Source organism: Antechinus flavipes, chromosome 1, assembly GCF_016432865.1.
Source record: "Antechinus flavipes isolate AdamAnt ecotype Samford, QLD, Australia chromosome 1, AdamAnt_v2, whole genome shotgun sequence".
Taxonomy (NCBI): Eukaryota; Metazoa; Chordata; class Mammalia; order Dasyuromorphia; family Dasyuridae; genus Antechinus; species Antechinus flavipes.
In genome coordinates, this window is record NC_067398.1 from 260,811,683 (window position 1) to 260,831,414 (window position 19,732).

Here is a 19,732-nt window from a genome sequence, read left to right on the forward strand (position 1 = left end):
CTGATCCTTCCCAAATGTAAGTGTGTCCTCTCTTCCAAAGGACTTAGCATTTAACTACTTTGTAGTCTGTCTCTTTATATTTATTCTATATAAATTCATATATGTCCTTGTAGATTCTTCAGTTAGAACATAACCTACTTGAGAATGGGGATTTTTATTCTTTTTATTGATCTGCTCAGGAACTAGCACATTTATTAAGCATATAGTGAGGTGCCTAATAAAAGCTTATTGATTGATTTGCACACCAATAGCTCCAGGGACACTGGGCAGCTAGGTGGTACAGTGGACAGAGTGGTGTCAGGAAGAACTGAGTTCGAATTTGACCTCAGACAATTATTACTCTGCTTCAGTTCCTCATCTGTAAAATGAGCTAGAAAAGAAAATGGTAAATCACTCAAGTATCTTTGCCAAGAAAATCCCAGATGGGGTCACAAAGAGTTAGATATAATTGAAGTGACTGAGGAACCTGATTTCTGGAGCTGACCCCAAAAGAATCTTAGGCTGATGTGAAGTAGACAGATATAAGCTATGAAGATAATTCATCAGCATGATCACCGAAACTGGTTTGTCCCTTTGCAGGGTAATTGCCTGTCACCTAGCATTTCCAGTCCCAAATGGGAAATTGCAATTTAACCTCTCCAATTTAATCTTCCATATAATTAGGAAGTTAGACTAGATGAAGTTTAATGTTCCTTCTGTCATTAGATCTCAGCTCCTATGCAAGCCACCTTTCCTTTTTGTGCATCAAATTTTGCTAAGGTTATATAGTCCAACTCCCTCATTTTACAGATGAGAAAAGTGAAGTCCAAGAAAATTAAATAATTTGCCCAAGATCACATAAGTAGTATCAAAGGGGCACCTTGAACCCAGCTTCTCTGAATGCAGCACCAGTGTAATGTCTGTTATACTAAACTTTCTTCCAGATTTTGATGCCTTTTTTAAAAAATGTGCAGGATTATAGTTACAGAACTACCAGAGCTAAAATCTGGGATCCTAAGGACTTCCATATAAAAAAAGCATTAACACCCCTCCAAACACCCAGGTACATGACCTCAGCATCTCTCTGACTTTTCACTCTTTCCTACTACATATTTTAGCAGTTGTCAAATTTTACCATTCCTATCTCTATAATACCTCTCAAATCCATTCCCTCAAATCATCCCTCATATAGTTGTCACCCTTGTTCAAGTATCACGCCTTTCCAGGACCATTGCAATAATCTTCTAATTAATGTCTCTTCCTCAAGACTCTTTCCTCTTCATTACATCCTACAGAGATTTGCCAATGATTTTTGTAAAGTACAAATATGACCTTGTTACTCCTCTAATCAGTAAACTCCAGTGGTTCTCTATTGCTTACAGAATCAAATATAAGTTTCTCTTCTTTGGTAAGTCCTCCACCACTTCACTCCAACATACCTTTTCAACTTCATTATGCATCATTTCCCTTTCCATACTGTATAGCTCAATCAAACTGGCCCTCTTCCTATTTCATTTCTCAATTGGAAAATGCGATGCATATCCAGAGAAAGTATTATAGAGATTAAATATGGATTTTTTGCTTTTTTATTTGCTTGTTTTTCTTTCTTGTGGTTTTTTTTCCCTTTTGGTTGGATTTTTCTTGCACAACATGACAAATATGGAAATACATTTTTTAAAATTCCATTTTCTACCGTGTTTAACATATATTGGACTGATTCTTTTTGTACAACAAAATAACTGTATGGACATGTATACATATATTGTATTTAATTTATACTTGAATATATTTAACATGTATTGGTCAACCTGCCATCTGGGGGAGGGGGTGGGAGGAAGGAGGGGAAAAATTGGAACAAAAGGTTTTGCCATTGTCAATGCTAAAAAGTTACCCATGCATATATCTTGTAAATAAAAAGCAAAAATAAAAAAAAATTAAATATATATATATATTGGACTACTTGCCATATAGGGGAGGGGAGGCTGGGAGAAGAGGGGAAACACTGGAACACAAGGTTTTGCAAGGGCTAATGTTGCAGAATTATCTATACATATATTTTGAAAAATAAAAAGCTTTAATTTAAAAAAAAAAAAGAATTGCATATATTTAACCTACATCAGATTACTTGCTGTCTTGGGGAAGGGGGAGGTAAGGAATAGGAGAAAAATTTGAAACATTTTGTATTTCATCTTTAGATGCAAGCATTCTGGGGAGCAATTTGGAACTATGTCCAAAGGGTTATAAAACTGTGTGTGCCCTTTGATTCAGCAGTGACTCTACTTGCCTTGTATCCCAAAGAAATCATAAAAGAAGGAAAAGGATTCACATGTACAAAAATGTTTGTAGCAGCTCTTTTTGTGGTGGCAAGGAATTGAAAAATGAGTAGATGTTCATCAATTGGGGAATGACTGAATAAATTGTAGTTTGTGAAAGTAATAGAATATTATTGTTCTATAAAAAAATGATGAACAAGCTGATTTTAGAAAGACCTGGAAAGATTTACATGAACTAAGGCTGAGCAAAAGAAGCAGAACCAGGAAAACATTATACATAGCAACGGCAAGATTGTGCAACAATCAACTATGAAGGACTTGCTTCTCAGCAGTTCAGTAATCCAAGACAATTCCAATAAAATTTAGATGGAAAAATGTCATCCAAATGGAGAGAGAACTAAAGAGACTGAATGTAAATCAACATATGCTATGTTCACTTATTTTTTCTTTTTTCTTGGTGTTTTCTTCCCTCAAATAGTTTTTCCCTTTTGTTCTGACTTTTCTCTCCCAACATGATTTTCATAAGAAAATATGTAGAAAAAAATGAATGTACATGTATAACAAAAAAAGTGTTATTTCTACATGAAATTTGGGGAAATAAATTTTTTTAATTAAAAAAAAAGAAAATTGTCTATATATATTTGGAAAAATAAAATGCCATTGAAAAAAAAATTTTTTTAAACATCATCTCCCATTTTGCTTGGCCATGCAGTCACTCCCACCTCTCTTCTCCCTCTGAGAATACTTTGTTTCCTTTAAAACTGCTGGAGTGCATCTTGCATGACACTATTTCTGATCTTCCCCAAATTTTGGTGTCCTCCCCATCACCACTACATTTAATTTGTATTTATTTCATATGTATTTATTTATGTACATATGATTTCCATGTTTTAAGAACTTTGTTTTTCATTTCATTGTCTTAATATCCTCAGCATCTAGAACACTGCCTGGCATATTGGTAGGTAAATAATAAATGATTGATGCTGGATTGTTGGTCGACAGTATAATGGAAAGAATATGGCATTTGAAGTCACCCTCCCTTTCCAATCTCATAAGGCAATTTCCCGAATTTCTCTGAGCTTTACTTTTCTAAAGGAAAGTAGACTAGATGAACTCTTAAGATCCATTCTAAATCTAAATCTATGTAATCCTGGGAACTAACTGTGAGAATTGAAAGGATGGGAAACACATTGATAAGGAAGTTGCTTGAGGTCTCTCCCATATTCCCTTAACTGAGAAGATAAGGAGTTTGCACCTAAAGTCTATCTTATCTACTGCCACATCTAGAGGATTTTTTTTCTTTTTTCTTATTTTTCCAGTGATACATAGATATTTTCAATCATGGACCCATTGCCATTCTAAATTTTAGACTTTAATCTTGTAAAAATTGTCCACGCATATGTTTTGAAAAATAAAAAGCTTTAATAAGGGGGGAAAAATAAATACTTATACACAATTCCCAGCAGCTTGATAAGAATATTATAGAGAATTTTGACATTGGTCACATCCAGCCAATTTGCATTCAGGCTATGAAAACTATGGGGAAAATGGCTTGACATTATTCTCAAGCTCTTGATAACAATAACAGGTTTTGAATCTTCTCAAGTTCATCCAGGGCAAAATAAAAGGGATCATTTCTTCTTTTGCCTACTTCTGTGAATTGCTGGCGACCCATCATGTGAGTTTCTTGGGCACAAATCAAGAAGTTACCATCACATGATTGTGATTGTAATAGCTACAGAGGAAATAAAATCTAGGATCACAAGATTTAGAATTTGGGGACGTGTGTGGTCTAGCCTCTCTTCTTTTAGAGGGGAGACCCAGAGAGGTTAAATTATTGACCCCACAGGTAATAACAGAAATTGGATTTGAACTCAGGTCCTCTGACTCCCAAATCAGTGTTTTTACCAACGTGCTAAATTACAATTATTACACAAGGAGATATTTGCAAAATATTAAAGGACACAGGGGTTCTTAAAAGTCTGCTTTACACATATCAGTGTTAATCTAATTATTGTTCATCTTTTATATTATTGACTTTTGTAGTACCCTAGCCAAAGCCTGAAGTCAGAAAGACTCATTTTCAAATCTGGTTTCAGACACTTTCAAGCTATGTGACCCTGGAAAATGTTACTTATTCCTGTTTGCTTCAGTTTCCTCATCTATAAAATGAACTAGAGAAGAAAATGGCAAACCACTCTAGTATCTTTGCCAAGAAAACCCCAAATAGGGTCACGAAGTATTGGATACAACTAAAATGACTGTACAACAACAATGTATTTATTAGGGATTTGTTATGGAAAATTTTGTGAATTAGTCATATGCTTACAAAGAAAAAAAATCCATCTTTATGCCAAGTGAAATAGATACATGATAAAGCTTATATTGATAAGCTTGTGTTTTGCTTTATAGTTTTCTGTTTTGGTCCAGAGCATTCCAAATGAAATATTGTTGATATCCAATATGTGAACCCAACAAACTTGTCTATATAAACTACAAAGCATTTATCCATACCTCAACATAATAAGGATTGATCTTAGGCAACACTTTCCAACACACAGCAAATCTTAGAAGAATAAATCTTTGAATACTAAGTTTCTGGACAAATACACTTTCAAGTAGCTGTACTGTCTCTATCCTAAAAGGAATATTTTGAGATATTCCAATGATGTACCAATTACTCTCAACTCAGTATGTTGAACCAAGGAAATAAATGGGCTTTGTGCTAATGTGTGAATAGAATTGAAATGTACATTTTATCTATGCTCCTCATTTCTAAATACCTCAGTCTTGCTATCTCAGGCCTCCCTTCCCCATCCTTCCCATAACAAGATTATAGAGCTCTCTATAGACTCAGGAGATTATAAAGCAGGAAATGTAAATGGAAAGAAAAGTCTTTAAAAATAACTTATCTTTTAGGGAAGACACATTCTTCTTCTTTCCTCTAGTTCCCTTATCTACCACTTGGTCCCAAAATCAAAGACTCTTGGAACTTCAAGTGATCTCTAAATATGCTTCTGTTTGGGGGTTTGAAATACTCCTAAACTCTCAGAGGAAAAAAATCCTGATAAAATCAGTGTAATCCATGTATGTATCTAAGGCTTTATTTAAATTGAAAGAGTGAATCTCTGTACTTGGTAAGAAAAGTCCACAGATTTGGGTATTAGAAATAACACTCTTGACACTGAAAATCAGATAACAAGGAAAATTTATTAAAGAAGGATCTTAAGAAATCATCTTAATGTTTCTGGCCAGAAACAGGCCCCATGTCTCTTCTGGAAGAGGGAGTCTTGAGCACAGAAGTGGGAGAACCTTTATACTTGGTGTGGGGCAGCCCCTCCCTTCAAAGAAGGGATTGGTCTGTTTTATCAGGGTTATAGTCTTTCTGATATGCCCACTACATGTTTCCCCTCAATATGTATAAAACATATCCCTCAACCATCATATATCCCATGTTCAAAAATGGCAAAAAAAAAAAAAAAAATTCCTTCTCTGGACTGTGTTATTTAATATTTAATTAGCCTATAAAGCAGGTGCAATAATGATTTGGTCAAGTCCTGTCATTGACCCCAACTAGTTTGGGCTGGATGGGCTATTATCTTAAGTTTGTGGTTTTCTCAAAACCACAAGACTCTTTCTGATTGGCTGAATCCACCTGTGCCTTTCCTAGCTCCCCGAATTCCTTGTTTGCTCAAAGCTTCTATTGATCACTTAATTGTTCTGTGAATCCTAACCTTCCTTAACCTCTCACTTTCTGAAAACCTCTTGGTCAGTAGGACCCACTATCCCAAACTACCTCGAGGCTTGTAACACTGTGGAAACCCAACTTTTCAGTATTTCTCACACTATGAACTAAAGTCCTCATTAATGCAACATTCTAATACCTCTGTAAACTCTACTCATAAGCAGAATTTCATTGAAATTTATTTTAAATTACAGCAGATACTCTGATTTTAAACTTTTGTCGGTCTCCACTTGTCCAAGATGGTCAGGCTAAGCACAAATCAAACCTGACATATATCTTGTTTTCCATTAATAGCATCAAAATAAGTCAGCTTTCAAAGTTCTCATGGAATTTTCAGGAGCCACCAGACCAAAATAAAACGCCAAAAGGAAAGAGCCTTCATTTCCTTTGGTTTAATAAACTATTTCTTTTTTAATTTTTTAAAAATTTTGTTAATGCTTTTTATTTATAAAACATATGCAAGGGTAATTTTTCAACATTGACCCTTACAAGACCTTCTGTTCCAAATTTTCTCCGCCTTCCTTTCACCTCTTCCCCTGGACGGCAGGTAGTCCAATACATGTTAAATGTGTTAAAATATATGTTAAATCCAATATATGAATACATATTTATACAATTATCTGCACAAGAAAAGTCTGATGAAGAAGGGGGGAAAAAGCTGAGAAAGAAAACAAGATGCAAGCAAACAACAATAGAAAGAGTGAAAATGCTATGTTGTGATCCACACTCAGTTCCCATAGTCTTCTCTCTGGGTGTAGATGGCTCTCTTAATCAATGAACAATTATAACTGGTTTGAATCATCTTGTTGTTGAGGAGAGCCACGTCCATCAGAATTGATCCTTGTATAGTCTTCTTGTTTCCATGTATGATGATCTCCTGGTTCTGCTGATTTCACTCAGCATCAATTCATATAAGTCTCTCCAGGCCTCTCTGAAATCATCCTGCTGATCCTTTCTTGTGGAACAATAAAATTCCATCACATTCATATACCACAATTTACTCAGCCATTCCCCAATTGATGGGCATCCATTCAGTTTCCAGTTTTTGGTCACTACAAAAGGGCTGCCACAAACATTTGTGCACATGTGGGTCCCTTTCCCTCCTTTAAGGCTTTGGGATATAATCCCAGTAGAAACACTGCTGGGTCAAAGGATATGCATAGTTTGATAACTGGGCATAGTTCCAAATTGCTCTCCAGAATGGTTGGATTTGTTCACAGTTCCACCAACAATGTTTAAGTGTCTCATTTTTCCCACATTCCCTCCAACATTTGTCATTTATCTTTTCCTGTCATCTTAGTCAATCTGAGAGATGTGTAATAAACTACTTCTTAATTATGTTAGCTAATACAATGTGTACTTGTGTATTCAGTCCTTATTTCCTTTCTTTTTAAGGTATTCATTTGTAATAATATTTAGAACTTCTCTCAAACATTTCATATAGCAGTATGAAATAACAAAAACTTAAAGCCTTTTTGGTCAAATTATTTCACAGAGACCTACTTGAGCAACTTTAGGCAAGTTACTTTGGGCCTTAGTTTTATTATCTGTTAAAAAAAAAAAAAAAAAAAGGAAGAGTACATTAGATGATCTCAAAGATTCTTTCTAACTCTTTATCTATGAGCTTGGTACTGATTCCATTACAGATGGTCTCTATAAGACAGAGGGTCCATTATTCATACAGAGACTAACTGAAATCTCCTGGTTATATGGCGAGGGGAGATTATCAAGGATGCTTTCATTGTCCATTTTTATAAAGGAAAGGTAATGGGGGCATCTCTTAGTCATTGCTGGCAAGATTCTTGCCAAAGTCCTCCTTAATTAGCTGATCCTTCACCTGTAAGATGATCATCTACCTGAGAGTCAGTGTGGCTTTGGAAAGGGCAAAGAAACAGTCAACATGGTATTTGCTATTTGAAAACTCAAGGAGAAATGCCAGGAGAGGCTTTTGTCTCATCCTTTTCCAGTTTCCAATGGAGTGGAGCAGGCCTTGGGTTTGCTCTCATGCTTTTTAGATTGATATTTTCCTCCATGTTGTCAGATGCCTTCAAAGAGGATGAAAACAGTCTCAAGGTGTAAACCACAACATAGCATTTCCACTCCCTCTGTTTTTGTCCACTATATTTTTGATTTCCTTCTCAGGTTAATTTTATCTTATTTCTAAGTTCAATTTTTCTTGTGCAGCAAAATAATTGTATGTATATGTATACATATATTGTATTTAACATATACTTTAACATATTTAACAAATATGGGACTACCTGCCATCAAAGGGAGGGGGTGAGGGGAAGGAGGGCAAAAGTTGGAACAGAAGGTTTTGCAAGGGTCAATGCTGAAAAATTACCCATGCATATGTCTTGTAAATAAAAAGCTATAATAGAATAGAAAAAAAAAAGAAAACAGCCTCAAGGTCAGCTACCTCACTGATGATAACTTGAAAAAGACTACCTGCCAAGGCTAAAGTGGAGGGAGTGCTGGTGTGCTAACTTTTATTCAAGGATACACTCACCACAGCCTCTGAGAATGAGATGTAACAAAGTATGGATTGATTCTCTACCATTTATAATAATTTTGGCATGACAATTCACACCGAGAAAACAGAGGTTTTCTCCCAGCTAGTACACACTTGCGTTAAAAGTATATTTTGTGTAGGGGGAGCCAAGATGGTGGAGAAGACACACGCGACTTTCTAAGCAGCTCTCATGCCCTCATGACCAACTATTAAATTCAGCCTTATAGATAGTTTGACTGCTAAAATTCATGAAGATTAGAAGCACAACAACTCACCAGCTGAAGATAATCTGGAAGATCGCCAGGAAAGGTTTGTCCTGAGGGGCCAGGAACAGACCAGCGCAGGTAGGGAGAGACTAGCATCTGGAGCAGACCAGGGGCAGGAATGACCTCTGCAGCTAGAGATGACTCTCCCATAGGCTAACTGCTCTGCCTTAATTATAAAACAGTAAACTGAAAGAGAAATTAAAGCCAAAGACAGAGGGTACTCTCTAAAAAATACCAGAACCTAACAAGATCTGGCTCTAAACACCCAAAACCAGAAGTGACTCAGCTCAGACCATAACACATCCCCGCAGCCACATTCTGCAGTACAGAGCTTTTGCGGGGCAGTTACAAATGTGCATGACAGGGGGGTACAGCCTGGGGCAGCCTCTAATCTGCACAGTGAGGGCTTGGCCTGGGGCAATATAACTTTCACAGCATGACTGTGCTTCCTGGGGCAGAGACACTTCCAGTCCCTGCTGGACTATTCACTGCTCAGCCACTAAGACCCACAGTCCCACGGGAGCTCTTTGGCCTGGGATAGTGACACTTTCACTGCTTAGCTTCTAGCCCCAAGGCAGTTGCTAATCCACACAGCAGGGTTCTTTACAGGGCACTTCGGAAGCTCTACAATGCAGGCCTGAGTTATTTCCAGGGGGAACTCTTTCCCAGAGCACTCCAGTACCTCTCTGCTCTTTGTAGCCGGCTGGCAGGACAGCTAACTATCCATACACCTATTTGTTCTGCAGGGGAAGCTGGTAACATCCTGGCTCTGAAGGCAGACCGTACAGGCTTTTAAAAAAATGAGTAAAAAAAAAATCAAAAGGACTATCCATAGCTTCTTTACAGAAAGAGAGCAGCTTTTCTTTTCTTTTTTTTTTTTAAATTTAATAATTACATTATATTGACACTCGTTTCTGTTCCGATTTTTTTTTTCCCCTCCCTCCCTCCACCCCCTCCCCTAGATGGCAAGCAGTCCTTTATATGTTGGATATGTTGCAGTATATCCTAGATACAATATATGTTTGCAGAACCGAACAGTTCTCTTGTTGCGTAGGGAGAATTGGATTCAGAAGGTATAAATAATCCGGGAAGAAAAACAAAAATGCAGATAGTTTACATTCGTTTCCCAGTGTTCTTTCTTTGGGTGTAGCTGCTTTTGTCCGTCATTTATCAATTGAAACTCAGGACTCTTTGTCAAAGAAATCCACTTCCATCAAAATATGTCCTCATACAATATCGTTGTCGAAGTGTATAATGATCTCCTGGTTCTGCTCATTTCACTTAGCATCAGTTCATGTAAGTCTCGCCAGTCCTCTCTGTATTCATCCTGCTGGTCATTTCTTACAGAACAATAATATTCCATAACATTCATATACCACAATTTACCCCGCCATTCTCCAATTGATGGGCATCCATTCATTTTCCAGTTTCTAGCCACTACAAACAGGGCTGCTACAAACATTTTGGCACATACAGGTCCCTTTCCCTTCTTTAGTATTTCTTTGGGATATAAGCCCAATAGAAACACTGCTGGATCAAAGGGTATGCACAATTTGATAATTTTTTGGGCATAATTCCAGATTGCTCTCCAGAATGGTTGGATTCGCTCACAACTCCACCAACAATGCATTAGTGTCCCAGTTTTCCCGCATCCCCTCCAACATTCATCATTATTTTTTCCTGTCATCTTAGCCAATCTGACAGGTGTGTAGTGGTATCTCAGAGTTGTCTTAATTTGCATTTCTCTGATCAATAATGATTTGGAACACTCTTTCATATGAGTGGTAATAGTTTCAATCTCATCCTCTGAAAATTGTCTGTTCATATCCTTTGACCATTTATCAATTGGAGAATGGCTTGATTTCTTATAAATTTGAGTCAGTTCTCTATATATTTTGGAAATGAGGCCTTTATCAGAACCTTTAACTGTGAAAATGTTTTCCCAGTTTGTTGCTTCCCTTCTAATCTTGTTTGCATTCGTTTTATTTGTACAAAGGCTTATTAATTTGATGTAATCGAAATTTTCTATTCTGTGATCAGTAATGGTCTCTAGTTCATCTTTGGTCACAAATTTCTTTCTCCTCCACAAGTCTGAGAGATAAACTATTCTATGTTCCTCTAATTTATTTATAATCTCGTTCTTTATGCCTAGGTCATAGACCCATTTTGATCTTATCTTGGAAGAGAGCAGCTTTTCAACCCCAAGGACACTAATATCAGACAGTCTCCAGACAATTGTTGGTCCCCAATACAAAAGACTCTCCTAGAAGAGACTATTAAAAATCTTAAAAGAGAACTAGAAGAAAAATGAGGAAAGGAAAGAGAAGCTATACAAGAGAGCAACAAGAAGTGCAGGGAAACAGAATTTATGAATTGGAAAAGGTAAAGAATTCCCAAGAAAGTAGGATTTGTGAATTGGAAAAAGAAAATAACTCACTAAAAAAAAATTAGTGAAATGAGAAAAAATTCCATAGAGCAAAACAATTCAATTAAAAACTCAATTGTACATATACAAAAAGAAGTAAAAGCTAATGAAGAAAACAACTCACTAAAAATCAGAATCGAACAAATTGAAATGATTGATTCATTGAGACATCAAGAATCAGTCAAGCAAAACCAAAAAAAAAAAAAAAATTAAAAAAACATCAAATATTTACTTGGAAAAACAACAGACCTGGAAAATAGATCTAGGAGAGATAACCTGAGGATCATTGGACTTACTGAAATCTATGATGAAAAAAAAGAGCCTAGATACAATTTTATAGGAAATTATCAAAGAGAACTACCCAAATGTAATAGAACCAGAAGGTAAAATAGGCATTGAAAGAATTCATCGAACACCTTCTGAAAAAGACCCTAAAATAAAAGTATATATTGTTCACCAACCCTGAGGGCCTGAGTTCAAATGTCTGGCCTCAGACACTTAATACTTCCTAGCTGTGTGATCTTGGACAAGTCTCTTAACCCCAATTGCCTCAGCAAAAAAGCAAAAAAAAAAAAAAAAAAAAAAAAAAAAAGTATATCTTGTTTTCAGAGAAGCCTGGAGAGACTTACATGAACTGATGCTAAGTGAAGGAAGCAGAACTAGGAGGTCATTGTACACAGCAACAACAATACTATACAATAATCAATTCTGATGGATATGGCTCTCTTCAACACTGAGATGATTTAGGCCAGTTCCGATGGTCTTGTGATGAAGAGAGCCATCTGCACCCAGAGAGAGGACTGTGGAAACTGAGTGTAGATCACAACATAGCGTTTTCATTCTTTTCGTTGTTTGCTTGCATTTTGTTTTATTTCTCATTTTTTTCCTTTTTGGTTTGATTTTTCTTGTGCAGCAAGGTAATTATATAAATATGTATGCACATATTGGATTTAACATATATATTTTACCATGTTTAACATATATTGGATTACTTGTCATCTGGGGAGGGGGTAGGAAGAAGAGGGGGAAATTGGAACAGAAGGTTTAGCAAGGGTTAATGTTGAAAAATTATCCATGCATATGCTTTGAAAATAAAAAGCTTTAAGAAAAAAAATTATTTTTTAAAAGTATATTTTGTTCTGATCCCCCTTAATACCTTATCCCCCTCTAGTCAGTATAGACAGTTTGGGCAATAGCTGGAAATAAGATAACAAAGGGGAACCTGGAACTCATATACAAATTTTCCCAAAGATCAAAAGAGCATAATTTATAAACTGCATCACATATTTACTAGTATTAACCAAAATTTCTATTGTATAATATAGTAAACATTGTATCATATAGTAAACATATAGTATCAAATAGCAAATGGAGAAATTTTGAATACTGTGAATAAATTCACTTATTTTGACATTATATTTTCTAAGGATGTACTCATAGATGATAAGGTTGACATATTCATTGATAGAGCTAGCTCAGCCAAAAGAAAGTGTGGGAGAAAAGGGATATTAGGCTGCCTACCAAGCTAAAGCTCTACTGAATCTCTGTGCCTGACTTTATCATTGTATACTTTGAAATCCAGACAGTCTGCCAGTTCGATGTCAGAAAACTGAGCTGCTTTTATTTGAATTGTCTTAGGGAGAGCCTGAAGATTACCTAGCAAGATAAGGTAACAGATACTGAGGTCCTTTCCTGAGCCAAACTGCCAAGCATTCCAACTCTCCTGCAAAGATTGGGCTGGTCCCATAGTCAGAATGACAAACATACATTTACTTACAAGACTTTTAGGGGAATTGGCGGAAGGCAAGTGCTCACACAAAATCAGAAGCGGTACAAAGGCACTGGAGATCTCACTGAAGAACTTTAGTACTGATTGTGAGACATGACAGAAGATGACACATCACCACCAGGCATAGTGCACTCTCATCAAAGAAGGCTCTGTATTCTTAGGGAAAAGCAGAATTAGGAATATGCAAATCTCAAAACATTTCCAAGCCAAATATTCAAATAGATTATTGATGCCCCACTTTTTAGATGCTTCCTAGCTCCTATTGGACTGATCAACCACAATGGAACACAATGTACTTTGATCCCAACATCAAAATATGGACAACAACATGGTCTCATCATACCTTTATTTTATAAATAAAAAGTTTAGAAAGCTTGGAATTAGGATTAGAGTAAAACTGTGGGGAGAGCCTTCAGAGAAAATAACCTGAAAAAAGAAGGAAGCTGGAGAGCAAAGTATTATTAATAAGAAGCAAAGGATTGAAAGGACTAGAGAATAATTAGGACCCCCAGAAACTTCCAAATTTACTCTTTTCTATACTGCTCTATCTTGACAGAATGGTCATCATCTCTTTTTTTCTCCTTCCCTAATTTCCTTCTCCCATTCCAAGTTTCTTAAAACACTTTTTTTGTCCCTCAATCCCTTTCTCTCCTTCCCTTCCTCTCTTTCCTAGCCTACCTTGCACTGTGGACATTTATAACTTCAGACGTGATGACTCTTACCCATTGTGGAAAGGAGCAAAATAATGCTACTGGGAAAAAAGCTCCCTTAAGATCCAGCAGAAGGCAGGCTGTGACACATATGAAGGTCAGAAAGGAAAGCAATAAATTAGAGGACTAATGAGAAGCCCATGGCAGATAAGGGACTAAGGAAAGGCTGGGGGAGGGGCCAGCAGTGCACACAATATTGCCTCATAATCTAACTGAACCTGAAAAGTCATTTCTGTCAACCCGAGGATTGTTGGAAACAGAGAAAGCTAAAAGTCCCTATTCTGAAAATAACTTGGGAGACCTTTGACATATATAGCAATCACCTGCTCAGTTCAAGTCCTGAAGAAGGACATGGATTATGACTGTTACCTAGGAGGAATAGGACCAACCTACCAGTGTATATATGCTCACAAACACAAGCAAACCACACCATCACAATTACTCCCTCTACATCCTGTTCTATCTGACATCTTTTTTTCTTCTGATTTTCTTTCTCTTCTTTTCTTCCTCCTCCTCTTCCTCCTTCTAAAACCATCAGCTTGGACAGCCAGATGGCAGAGCTGATAGAGCACCGGGCCTGGTGCCAGGAAAACCTGAATTCAACTGCAATCTCAGACAGTTAGTCTTTGTCTCCAAATCAGTTAGTTTTGCCTCAGTTTCTTCATCTGTAAAATGAGATAGAGAAGGAAATAAACCACTCTAATATTTTTGTCAAGAAAACTCCAAATGGGATCAGGAAGAGCCAGACACAATTGAACAATAACAATCAGCTATTGAGTATAACTGACTTATCAACACTTTCTTGTTCCCTAGGAAATGACCCTTAGAGATCAGTCAGGCTAGGCATGAAAGCCCAGCAATTAATCTCCCTTCCCTTCTTCCGTCTTCCTGCTTCTTCTTGGGCAACTCCCTCTCAATTTCATCTGACTCATTCCTACTTAGTTATACTCTCTCTCCATCAGATTGTTGTTTTTTTTTTGTTTGTTTGTTTTTTTTGGGGGGAGATAGTATACCATAACATTTCTCACAAACCAGTTCAGAACATTGTCTTTTCAAGTATATTTTAAAATTCAGACAAATGTTCTGTTTTCCTTACCCCCAGGAAGTTAACTAAATATCCCTAAAAAATAATGAAACAACTTTTCAAATCCCCTATTTTTGAAATTATAAAGTCAAAAATTTTAAAATAAAAAAAAATGAAATTGTCATGGTAGAGGAAAAAAATATTTTAGAGAATTTGTGAGGAACAGATAGATAGCACAGTGGAGAGAGAGCCAGCGCTGGAATCAAGAGGACCTGAATTCAGATGTAACCTCAGATACTTAACAGTACTTGGGCAAATCTTAACCCCAACTGCCCCTTAAAAAAAAAAAAAAAAAAAAAAAAAAAAAAAAAAAAAGGTAGAGAGAGAAAGAATTTGTCAAAACTTAGCCTTAAAGTTTACATTTCATAACTTGGTAATTAGAGCTGGACCTCAATTATCATCTAAACTAAACCCATCATTTTTTATAGTTAAGGTAGGAAAGATGAAACCATTTACACAATATCACCCAAAATTTTGATCCATATTTTCTGATGCTAAATACAGAGTTCTTTCCATTATATCAATCTCCTTCTTAGAAGCTTCAGATTCACCAAAGAGCATATAGTCAGCTAATTAATACATTCATTCTAGGTTGCAATACATTTAAAGATTTCTCTCAGTTTTTCCAAGTAAAAGATGCTGCTTGGTTTAATCTAATCTTTAGCAACTCAACATCTTATGTCTTTTTTCTTTCACTGACTTTTTTTTTAAACCTCACCTTTGAGAAAGTGAGTGCTAATCATCAAAGATATTTCCTTTTCCCACTTCTTTTTCCACATTCTCTGCCTTTGGAGCCTTATTCATTCCTATGAATGAATGAAGCCATTCCTATGGCTTCAAACATGAAGTCTGTGAAGATGACTTCTCTCCTGACTTCGCTTGTAACCTCCAAATTCTAATATCCAACTGCCTATAGAACATTATCATGTGGATGTCCAGCCAGTATCCCAAATTGCTAATTTAACCTCTGCAATGTTTTCTGAATTCTTGCCCTCCTCTCAATTCCCAATGACACCATCCATCCTATCGATATACTTTTATTGCCTCTTCTCTCCCCCCATATTATTGCAATATATTGCTAACAAATTCTACTCTTTGTTCCTCTAAAATTTATCCTTCAGGGAGGAATTTATGGCCAAAGAAGAACTAGAGAACATTATGAAATGTAAAATGAATAATTTTGATTGTATTAAATTTAAGTTTTTATATAAACAAAACCCAATGCAGCCAAGATTTAAAAGGGAAGCAGAAAGCTGGAGGGAAATTTTATATCTAGTGTTTCTGTTAAAGGTTTCATTTCTAAAATATATGAAGAATTGACTTAAATTCTTAAGAATACAAGCCATTCACCAAAATGGTCAAAAGATATGAACCAACAATTTTCAGGCAAAGAATTTAAAGACATTTCTAGTCATATGAAAAAAAATGCTTTAAAGGATGATTGATACGAGAAATGTAAATTAAGATAACTCTGAGAAACCATTTCACATCTCTCAGATTGCATAAGATGGCAAAAAAAGATAATGATAAATGTTGGAGGGGATGTGGGAAAACTAGGACACTAATATATTGTTGGTGGAGTTGTGAACTGATCCAACTATTCTGGAGAGCAATTTGGAACTATTCCCAAAAGGCTATCAAACTGTGCATACCCTTTGATCCAGCAGTTTCTCTCCTGGTTCTGTATCCCAATAGGATCATAAAAGAGGAGAAAAGACCCACATGGGCAAACATGTTTGTAGCACCTCTTTTTGTAGTGGCTAGGAATTGGAAACAGAGTGAATACCCATCATAGGGGAATGGCTGCATAAATTATGATATATGAATGTAATGGAACATTATTTTTCTATAAGAAATGATGAGCAGGATGATTTCAGAAAAACCTGATAAGATTTACATGAACTGATGCTGAGTGAAATGAGAACGTTGTACACAACAATAAGATTATGTGATGATCAACTGTGATGGACTTGACTATTTTCAGCAATGAGATGATTCAAGGCATTTCCAATAAACTTGTAATGAAAAGAGCTATCCTCATCCAGAGAGAGAACTATGGAGACTGAATGTGAATCAAGCATATTTTTACTATTTTTTTAAAGTAGTCTTGTGATTTCTTTGTTTGTTGTGATTTTTTTCTTTCTCGTGTTTTTTTTCTTTTGATTTGATTTTTCTTGCACAGCATGATAAATGTGGAAATATGTTTAGAAGAATTACACATGTTTAACCTATATTAGATTGTTTGCTGTCTAGGGGAGGGCAAAAAAGAGAGAAGGAGAGAGAAAATTTGGAATTCAAGGTTTTGCAAAGGTGAATGTTGAAAACTATCTTTGCATATATTTGGAAAACAAAAAGCCATGATAAAAATATAAAAATAAAATTTATCCTTCATACTGTTACAGTAACAATATTTCTTATGTTTATATCTAATCCTATCATTACCATGTTCAACAATAGTTAGTAGCCAGGATCTTACCAGCTTTGTGACCCTGGACAAGTCATCTATCTTGTGGGGTTATTGTGAGTATCAAATAAGACTATATATATATATATATATGTAAATATAATTTCATTTTATATGTTAATGTTTAATGTATTATTCACACCCTCTTTTTTGAGTATCAGATGAGAGGTAGGGGTGTGTGTGTGTGTGTGTGTGTGTGTGTGTATGTGCACTTCCTTTTCCTTCCTTCTTCTCCATTCAAAGAAATCTTTCTTGGAAAAAACTTTCTCTGAACTCTATTTTACTGATTTTCTGTACCACTCATGTGACACTTATTTACTATCTTGTTCCTGGTCACTGTGTACTTGTCTTATCTCCCAACTAGATGATAAAGTCCTGGAGGTTAGAGACTATGTTGGACTTCTTTCTATCTCCTGAAGTAGCACCTGACTCAGTATCTGGCTCACAGTGAATGTTCAATAAATATTTGTTGAATGAGTAATTCCTGGAAATTAGTTTATCTGAAAAATAGACTATTCTAAGGAAGCTTTTGGGATTTGTGCTATAATCCTGATGTTGGAACACAACCTATATTAGAACTTTTGTCAGCCATATGCCATAATTATTAATTTATGAATTTCAGGATTGTTGGGGGAAGGGAATGGTTGGGGCTAATGAAACAGTGTTTTTTCCTATTTTATTTCATGTATGCCTACACAAATGATAATAAAGCAGTGTAGGAAATATTTGGGGCCAATATAATAAAGGACTGTTATAGAATGTCTTTAATCTCCAAGAGACTAGGAAAAGTAGAAAGAAATTAAAGTAAATACAGAGTTAAACATGGGCCTGTTCCATTCCACAGAGGATGAGAGGGAAAGAGAGCTCAGAGAAGACATTCCCAGAGGATGGAAAGGACAAAAGAGAGTATGGGGACATGGGATACCAGAGGAACAAAGGAAGAGGGCACCAACCAATGGCATTTCTTCCTCTCTATAGTTTGGAAAGATAAGGTTTAAAAGGTCAGAATATTCTTTGTTGTTTTAAAGCAGAATATTATTTTAAAAACCCAAGGTACTCCAAATAAAAGGATCCCCAAACAGAGCTAACTTTTATTCATGATATAACCACATAATATGATTTCAAGTAGAGCTATAATGTTTCCCAGTCTCTTAAAAAATATTTTTTGCACCTTATCTGAGGATGCCTACTTCACAGTAGGTGGTGTTAACATGGGTTCATTTCAGGGTGACGATGAACTTGGATAATAATAATAATAATTACATCTTTATTTTCACTAGTCTCAGGTTTTCTTTGCAGTCCTATGTATCTGATACATTTAAATATGTTATTCTGAAAAATCCATGGGCTTTCACAAACTGACAAAAGAACCTATGACATCAAAAAAAAAAAAAAACTACTACTTTGTAAAGAGTAAAACCTTTTAAATTGACAACTGAGTTAAGATTTTGCAATACAAATGCCCTTAGGACAGTTGGTACTTTGACTTCAATCAGCTTCCTTACATTAAATTTATTTCAATAATTCAGAGTTCTTGGATTTTATTTGTATGAATACTTTCTCCATCAGTGAAGAAGAAACCTGCTTTGTGCCTTTGTAGACATCTTCATAAGTTGCTGTGGCCAAAAATATTTATCCCCTGGTCAACTCTTTGAACATAGGTTAGATTAAGGATAACAGGATGGATGAAATTCATCCACTGCAAAGTCTTTGCAGTTTGGTAAAATCTACCAAGATCAGAGTTCCCCTGGCATATTCATTGAAAAGGAAAGGTCATCTCCACACCACAACAGGGCATCAGAGGTAAACATCAGAAGAGACTCCCTCGTAATACTGTAATACTAATGATGATGATGATATGACAATAACATATTTATATATCACATTAAGGCTTGCAAAATGATGTGTTTATGTTGTCTCCTTTAATCCTCATAACCACCCTGTGAGGTAGATGTTATCATTAATCCCACATTGCAGACAAAGGAATAAACCAAGAGGTTAAATGACTTGCCCAGAATCACACATCCAGTGTCTGAAGGAGGATTTGAATTTAGAGATTGCCTAACTCTATTACTTAGTCCCTAAGCTACCTGCAGTCCTTAATATCTATGATCCAAAGAGGCCATTCTCTCTTTTTTTTTTATAACTTTTTATTGATAGAACCCATGCCAGGGTAATTTTTTACAGCATTATCCCTTGCATTCACTTCTCTTCCCTCCCTCCATCCCCTCCCCCAGATGGCAAGCAGTCCTTTACATGTTGAATAGGTTACAGTATATCATAGATACAATATATGTGTGCAGAACCGAACAGTTTTCTTGTTGCACAGGGAGAATTGAATTCAGAAGGTATAAATAACCTGGGAAGAAAAACAAAAATGCAAGCAGTTTATATTCATTTCCCAGTGTTCTTTCTTTGGGTGTAGCTGCTTCTGTCCATATTTGATTAATTAAAGCTCTCTTTATCAAAGAGATCCACTTCCATC